We start from the raw sequence: 7430 nt of genomic DNA, 5'->3' as shown, positions 1-7430 counted from the left end.
ATATATTTTACAAATAATTGTGATGTAATTTTGAGTTGTACTTTAGTCCACTTGAAATGTAAATTGTTGTAATGAAATCCCATCAAAGTAGTGGAAGATATTATGTCGGAGGAATTCATATATATTTAGAATCCATGTTGGCTTGTTACTGCCATGGTTTTTTTGTTTATTTTTCACATGACAATCAAAATGATCAAACATGTGGCATTTAAAAGGTGATGGTTTGGAATGAGTAGTGTGAAATTCTATTGCCTTTCAATACTGACATATAAAGTGTGCCAAGTTGATGTGTGAGTCAGATTGTTGTTTATTGTTCTAAGCTAAATTCAATGTTAAGGATGCAAAGCTTTGTGTACCTTTTCCTATAATACACCAGAAGCCTGCCATTTTATTTCTCAGAAATGCAGAAGTCAATGTTAAACATCAAATGGACAATGCAATATATATTTTCTTTGAACATTATTCGAATCTGTTTGGGAAATAATGTCAATATTTTTAACTCTTCTGTTGAATTCTAGCATTTCAAAATTTGAACTAAGAATCAGACCCTATTTACTAATTTTGATTTTAGTAATAGGAATGAATAATAATTGATAGATTTTTTTCCCCTTTTCAGTCTGAATTTTCAAAATGCTGTGTGTTTTCACCATTTTCTCTGAAATTGATCTAAAAAAGGTTGCAGTTGTTTTCCTCAGTTTCAATTTGAGTAAAGACGATTAATGTTAAGATCCTGATCTATTGAAATATTTCTCTCAACTATTAATCAATTTAGTTAGTGAGGAAATGGCTCACATTATGCAAAGTGCACTCAGGGAAACAAAGCTATTTAATTGATTAACCAACTTGTACTGTAAATAGGTAAGATATTATCCTGTTGCACATATAAGCCATTTTACAAACTCTGATGTATAACAAAAGAAAACTGCAATTCTGGAAACCTGAAGAAAACAATAAATGCTGGAAACACACAGCAGGCCAGTCAATATGTAATGAGATACATGTCACGCATTGCATAATTTGTTTTTTTTTCTCTTAATAAATATTATTCTAGAGTATATTTCCACTATTTTCTGTATTTCAATCCAAATCCAATGGTTTCCAGTGTTGTGCAGTTTTTAAATGAAATCCATTAAAATGTTTTAATTTAAGAATGCAGTTGAGACATTTAAACTGCTGGTGAAGATCATTTGATTCTATAAAGAAACTTCAGGATGCAAATTACAGGCACTTAATATTTAAAACAGAATGCCTTTGAACTACTCAGAGGAAATTGTCAAATAGTTGTATTTATATTCTTCACATTGTACTTTTTGAATAATATCTGTTGTCTCTTGTAACTTCAGTTAATGTATTTTCTTTTTATGGTATTTTAATAGTTAAATTTAAAGTAGACATTCTGCCACAATATTAACGAGCTTACAGAATGAGGACTTGGTCTGTGAAGAGATTACGTTTTTTGACAAGTAATAAATTTGATTGACTGATTCTGGAATAGTGAATTGTGTGCTGTTTTAATTCTGTCAGTATAGTTAGTGTTCTAAAGCTGGATAATGTATTTGAATATTATGGGAACAGTTGAACAATGCTAAAGTGGTTCTGAAAATTGTTCTCAAAAGAAGACACAAGTCCTAGGTTTAATTATTGCTGGGTATAATTATTCAGTGGGTTTATTTTGCATCAGTGCATAGCAAGTTAGGTAGTTTTTTAAGTTATCTTAAAAAGTGAAATTAATTCAATCTAAAGGAAACTTAACAGTTCTGAAAATTTTGTGAATTTTGCTTTTTATTGTTAATTATTTAACAAACAAATAAAGAAATATTCATATATTCATGTCTTTGCTTGAAAATATATTTACGATTATGAGGTGTACCTAGAGTCGTAGAGTCTTCACAACTGGGAGAGAAGCTCTTTGGACATCTGTCAAGCATCTGTCTATTTTCATCCATTTTCCAGCACTTGGCCCATAGCCTTGCAGGATATAGCATTTCAATTGCTTATCTAAATACTTTTTAAATGCCTTGATCATTCACATCTCTACCACTCTTTTTCTTAGCCATGACTTGGAGGTGCCGGTGTTGGACTGGAGTGGACAAAGTTAAAAATCACCCAACACCAGGTTATAGTCCAACAGGTTTATTTGGAAGCACCAACTTTTGGGGTGCCACGCCTTCATTAGGTGGTTGTGGAGACAGTACATACTTTTACATCGGAGTGCTCTTCCTATGCCTTTTTTCTTGAAACAGCCCTGCAGCATATAAAGTAAAAATTGTTTTAAGCCTATTTAATTTGTTTTTAATTACATCACTGTTCGTCCAGCACCTCTTGCCAGATGTCTTCTATCCAGGGCCCTGTGTTTGCTCAGCTCAAAGGAAAAAAACACAGGCAGTTTGTTTCTGTTGGCTATCATTACTAGTTTTATCTATCTCCAGAGGAGACCTGCTTCTCAGTCTTAACAGGGAAAGGTCTGTCTCTTTCCCTGATTAAAAGAATTTGACAGTTTTATTGATTTTGTAGAAATTCCTCATTTTTGTCTTGACTAAATCGATTAGTCTGCCTTGTGTTTTCAGGCCCACAATAAACTCTTTGATGTTTTTGGTCAGGGTTCTTCTTTCACCTTCATGTTTCATGTCACCATTCTGAGACAAACTCCACAATGCATTTACACTTATTCATCTGAAAGAGATAAAGGAGCAGGAAAATGATGAAAAGGTGATTTGAATTTTTTTTAAAATGGGAATAATATGTTGGCTAACATAAGTATTCTGCATACTGTCTCTAAACTAGTGAAAAATATTAATTTCGAAGGGTAATCGCAGAACACCATGTCTGACGATTATATAAAGATAGGTGATCAGGGTTAAAATATATACACCAGATTGAATCATCTTGGGTCTCTTTCAGTAAATTTATGATGAAAGACTGAGGGTGGGCTTCCCACAATCAAGTGTATGCCACAGGAGTGAGCACACCTCTGGCTCATTCCACTTTCATTTTCAGTCAATGGCCTGTCAATTAATATAAGGTGGGGTTTCTGTCCATCTGCTGGAAGAAAACCTGCTTAATTAATTTGCCAAACAATTGAATGTTAGCTACAATGCACCACAACAGTAACGATGCTCACAGTGGCTTTGCAGGAGGCCTGCAGGATAAGGTTCCATAGATGACACCAAACCCAGATAAATCTGGGATATTAACAGGACTGGATTGTCAGGGCAGGTTAGAGAGAGCAAGGCAGGGGAAGGACTTCAGTCCAAGTTAGTTGTGGGTTATTGAAAGGAGGAGGAGGGGGTCCTTCCCTTTGACTTGCCTGGAGCCTGTAGAGTTGAACACAGGCCTTCTTTGCTGCTTGAGAGTCAATGGAATGAAGCCCTGAATTGCCCAGCTAAAGGCCTCAATTGGACAACAGGTGAGTGGCCCCAACCAGCACCACCCACAAATCTAAAGAACATGGTACAGGCTAACAGCATCCACACCACTGATGGCATGGTACCCTAATTTCTAGGCCCATTTGCCTATTTTCCCACTTGGAGCGTGGCCCTTTTAATTCAGCGTCACTATTTTTCATTCAAAAACTTTAATTAATAGTCATGTACCAAATTTAACTGATGAGTACACCAGATTTTTTAAATATCTGTAAGTGTTATCACAGCTTTCCCAATACCAAGTCACTATGACTTAACTGCCATCAATAAGTCACCTGTGAAGCCAATTAGAGGTTCACAGGCGAAGCTCGTTACAGGCAATGCAAACCATCAAAGTGAGGGTGGGGTAGGGAGAGTGGGAAGGGTCTAAATCCAAATGGGGTTGGATAGTGAAACAAAGCATAGTTTCCTCCCCCCCCCCCCCCCCCCCCCCAACAGTTTCCACCTCTCTCTAAAAGCATCAACAACATTGATGGACACTAAGTGCTCCCTCTCAGACACAACCATAACCATGGAGGAAGGGCAGACAGTCGACAGATTTGAGCCTCTCCACAGCCCTGTTGTGGACCTGTTAATAGCTACACCAGATTTTCAAGATTAGAGTGGTGCTGGGAAAGCACAGCAGGTCAGGCAGGATCATCGATGTTTTGGGCAAAAGCCCTTCATCAGGAATGGTGATTACTCGGGAATGAAGGGCTTTTGCCCGAAACATCGATTTTCTTGCTCCTTTGATGTTGCCTGACCTGCTGTGCTTTTCCAGCACCACTCTAACTTTGACTCTGATCTCCAGCATCTGCAGCCCTCACTTATGCAACATCAATTTTTTCAGTCAATTGGATTAGTAACTGCAGGGAGGCCAGACTATCTGGCAATTCAAAGGATTCTTCCATGTTTCATCTGAGTATTTTTTGCATTTCAAATAAAGGCATTTCTTCTATATCATGGTAGTTGTATTCCTGTGTGACCCTGTGCTGTACAAAAATCGCTCAATACAAATAATATGCAAAGTGTTGATAATGTAATAGCGTTATAGCCAAGGCACTCTTTTAAAAGTTCACGTTTTAGAAACAGCCTTCCCTATTCACCCAATCACATTAGAGCCAATTCGTGTTAACAAAAGACACTTTATAGCAACACTGACTAGGTCAAATTGAACCGAGCATATTCTCAATTTAGGGTGGGGTTTCTACTGAGTACTCAACTCATCGAGAATGATCAAAGATGGCAGTTTGATTTAACAAGGGGCAAAGACTAGGACTTTTTTGTATAAAAATCTGCTTTTACACTTTAATGCTGTTTTACAATTGTTTTCATTTAGGATCACAGAACAGGACTTCTTTTCCCACGTCCTAAATTCCCCATTCGATCAAAATGTCTGACAGGAAACCTCAAATGCCAGCCAAGAATGCAGATTGCAAAGTTGGAGAAGGTTGTCTTTTAGGATCCAGGCAAATTAAAAGGCAGCAAGCAGGCTCCCTAGTTTGGAGGACCAATAGACAGGCATTCAGCAGTCAAAGCAGCAACCTCTCTGTCAGAGGTGAGCACTGCTGAACAATGTAAAGAGGCAGAGCTAAGGTGTTACATTAGTCTTTATAAATGAGGTTCTGCCTAAGACATGATGCCAGAGGAGGAAACTCTTATGAGAGTAGTTCAAAATTAATAAAGAAGAAATCTTGGAAAGACTGTTGGTACTTAAGGGTGACAAAGCACCAGGACCAGATGAGATGCATCCAACGTTTATGAAGGACGGGAGGGTGGAAAAAAAAGACGCACTGATCATAATTTTTTCAGTCCTCCCTGGGGTCAGGGATAGTGCCAGAAGACTGGAGAATTGCAAACATTAGTGAATAAAGGCTGTAAGGATAATCCCAGCAATTCAGACCAGTCATTTTAACTTAAGTGTGGGGAACCGTCTAGAATTATTCAGGATTGAATTAGTAGTCATATGGATAAAAGTAGGTTGATTAGGGAGAGTCAGCATGGATTTCTAAAGGGGACATTATGTTTAACTAATTTCCTAGAGTTTTTTCTGAAGAGTTAGCAGAAAGACTCGATGAAGATTACACTGTTGATGTGGTATACACAAATTTCCAGGTGTTTGGTACAGTGCCAGACAGCACACTTGTGAGGAAAACCATGGTATAGTAGCAAGATGGATTCAAAATTGGCTGTGATCGGAAACAGAGTAATGGCAGAGAATGGTCAACCGATATTTTTCAGGTTTATAGTGGCGGTCGCCAGGGACACTTCTTCTGAGTTAATGATCTGGATCTTGGTATGCAGGTGGTAATTTCAAAATTTGATAAATGACATAAAACTTGGAAGCATTATAAAGTGAGAGAGGATAGTGTGGATAACATGACAAGATGGTGATGTTGCCAGATAGGTAGCAGATGAGGTTGAATGTTGAGAAGTGTGAGATGATGCATTTTGACAGAAAGATCATTGCAAGACAAAGTATGATATGGGGTACAGTTCTAAAGGGGGTGTAGGACCAAAGGGACTGAGTGCACAGGTCAGCAGTAATATTGCACAGGTCAGATCCCATTGTTGGGATTGTGTTATTTGTTGAGCTTCCACCACCTTAGTTAATTATCCACTACCATCCGTGGACTTCACAGGATAGCAGAGCTTAGACCAAGTGTCACAGCTGCACCAAGTCAATACCTCATTATTTCGGGTTGATCATCCTAAATTTAGGGTTGATTGTAGAATTAGGGACATTTTTGATGAAGAACTTGTGCTCGAAATGTTGACTCCTGCCTGACCGGCTGTGCTTTTCCAGTGCCACACTTTTTGGCTCTGTATATGTGCACAGAGTATTGAAGGCTTGATCATTGAAAGATTAGATAATAAAGTATAAAGTGTCCTTGACGTTATTAATAGGGGTAGAGTACAAGAGCAAGGAGGTAATGTTGAACTTGCAGAAAACATTTATTAGACCTTAGTTGGAGTATTATGTACAGTTGTGGATGCCACATTATCAGTAGAATGTGAATTATTGAAAAGAGTGCAGCTTTTTACAAGGTTCCAGGTATGAGAAGCTTCAGTTAGGACTGTTTTCCTTGGAGAGAGAGAAAGCTGAGAAGAGATTTAATAGGTTTTCAAAATCAGGGAGGATAGAGTAGGTGGGGAAAAGCTGTTCCTACTGATAAAAGGAATAAGAGGACAGATTAGAAATAGTGTACAAAGGTATGGGAAAGAAACAGGGGAGTGGCACCATGCTTAAATTTGAAGGGCTGGTGCAGTATGATGGGCTGAATGTCCTCCTGCACCAAAGGATTTTGTGATTCTGAAACCAATTAACTTCTCATCTTTTTTTCCTCCTTTAAGGCACTCCTTAATTTTTCAAACCACCTCTATGATCAACCTTGGCGAGGCACAAATTCCTTTTTACAGCACTTCTGTGAAAACCGCTGGGATAATTAACTACATTTTTAAAAATTCCTTCATGGAATATAAAGCATCACTGACCAGGCCAGCATTTACTGCTTAGCCCTAAATTACCCAGAGAACATTTAAGAGTCAACCACATTGCCGTGGGTGTGGGATTATTTGCAGGTCAGACCAGGTAAGGACGGCAGATGCCTTCCTTAAAGGTCATTGGTGAATCAGATGTGTTTTTCATGCTAGTAAATAATGGCTGCATAATCAGCATTAGACTTTTAATTCCAAATTTCTTATTGAATTCACATTCCACAATCTAGGATTCAAACTCAAGTCCCCAGAACATTATCTGGGTCTCTGGATTAGTAATCTAGCAATACCATTAGGTCATTGCCTCTCCATAGGTGCTATTTAAATTCAAATTGTTGTTGCTATTATGTCAACACCTTTTCTACCTCAGACTAAAAAAGTGGATTTTGTTAAGTCCACAATACAGTTAATTTCCCCCATATCCACTACTTTCAACTCCTATCCCCATGCATATATTTCAGGTTATTTTTATTTTACTTTTACAAATGTGATCCCAGCTAGCAGTAACATTGCATTGTTCAGAACCCGTTG

This window comes from Hemiscyllium ocellatum, chromosome 17 (assembly GCF_020745735.1).
Source record: "Hemiscyllium ocellatum isolate sHemOce1 chromosome 17, sHemOce1.pat.X.cur, whole genome shotgun sequence".
NCBI classification, from domain to species: Eukaryota; Metazoa; Chordata; class Chondrichthyes; order Orectolobiformes; family Hemiscylliidae; genus Hemiscyllium; species Hemiscyllium ocellatum.
This window is presented reverse-complemented; position numbering follows the sequence as displayed.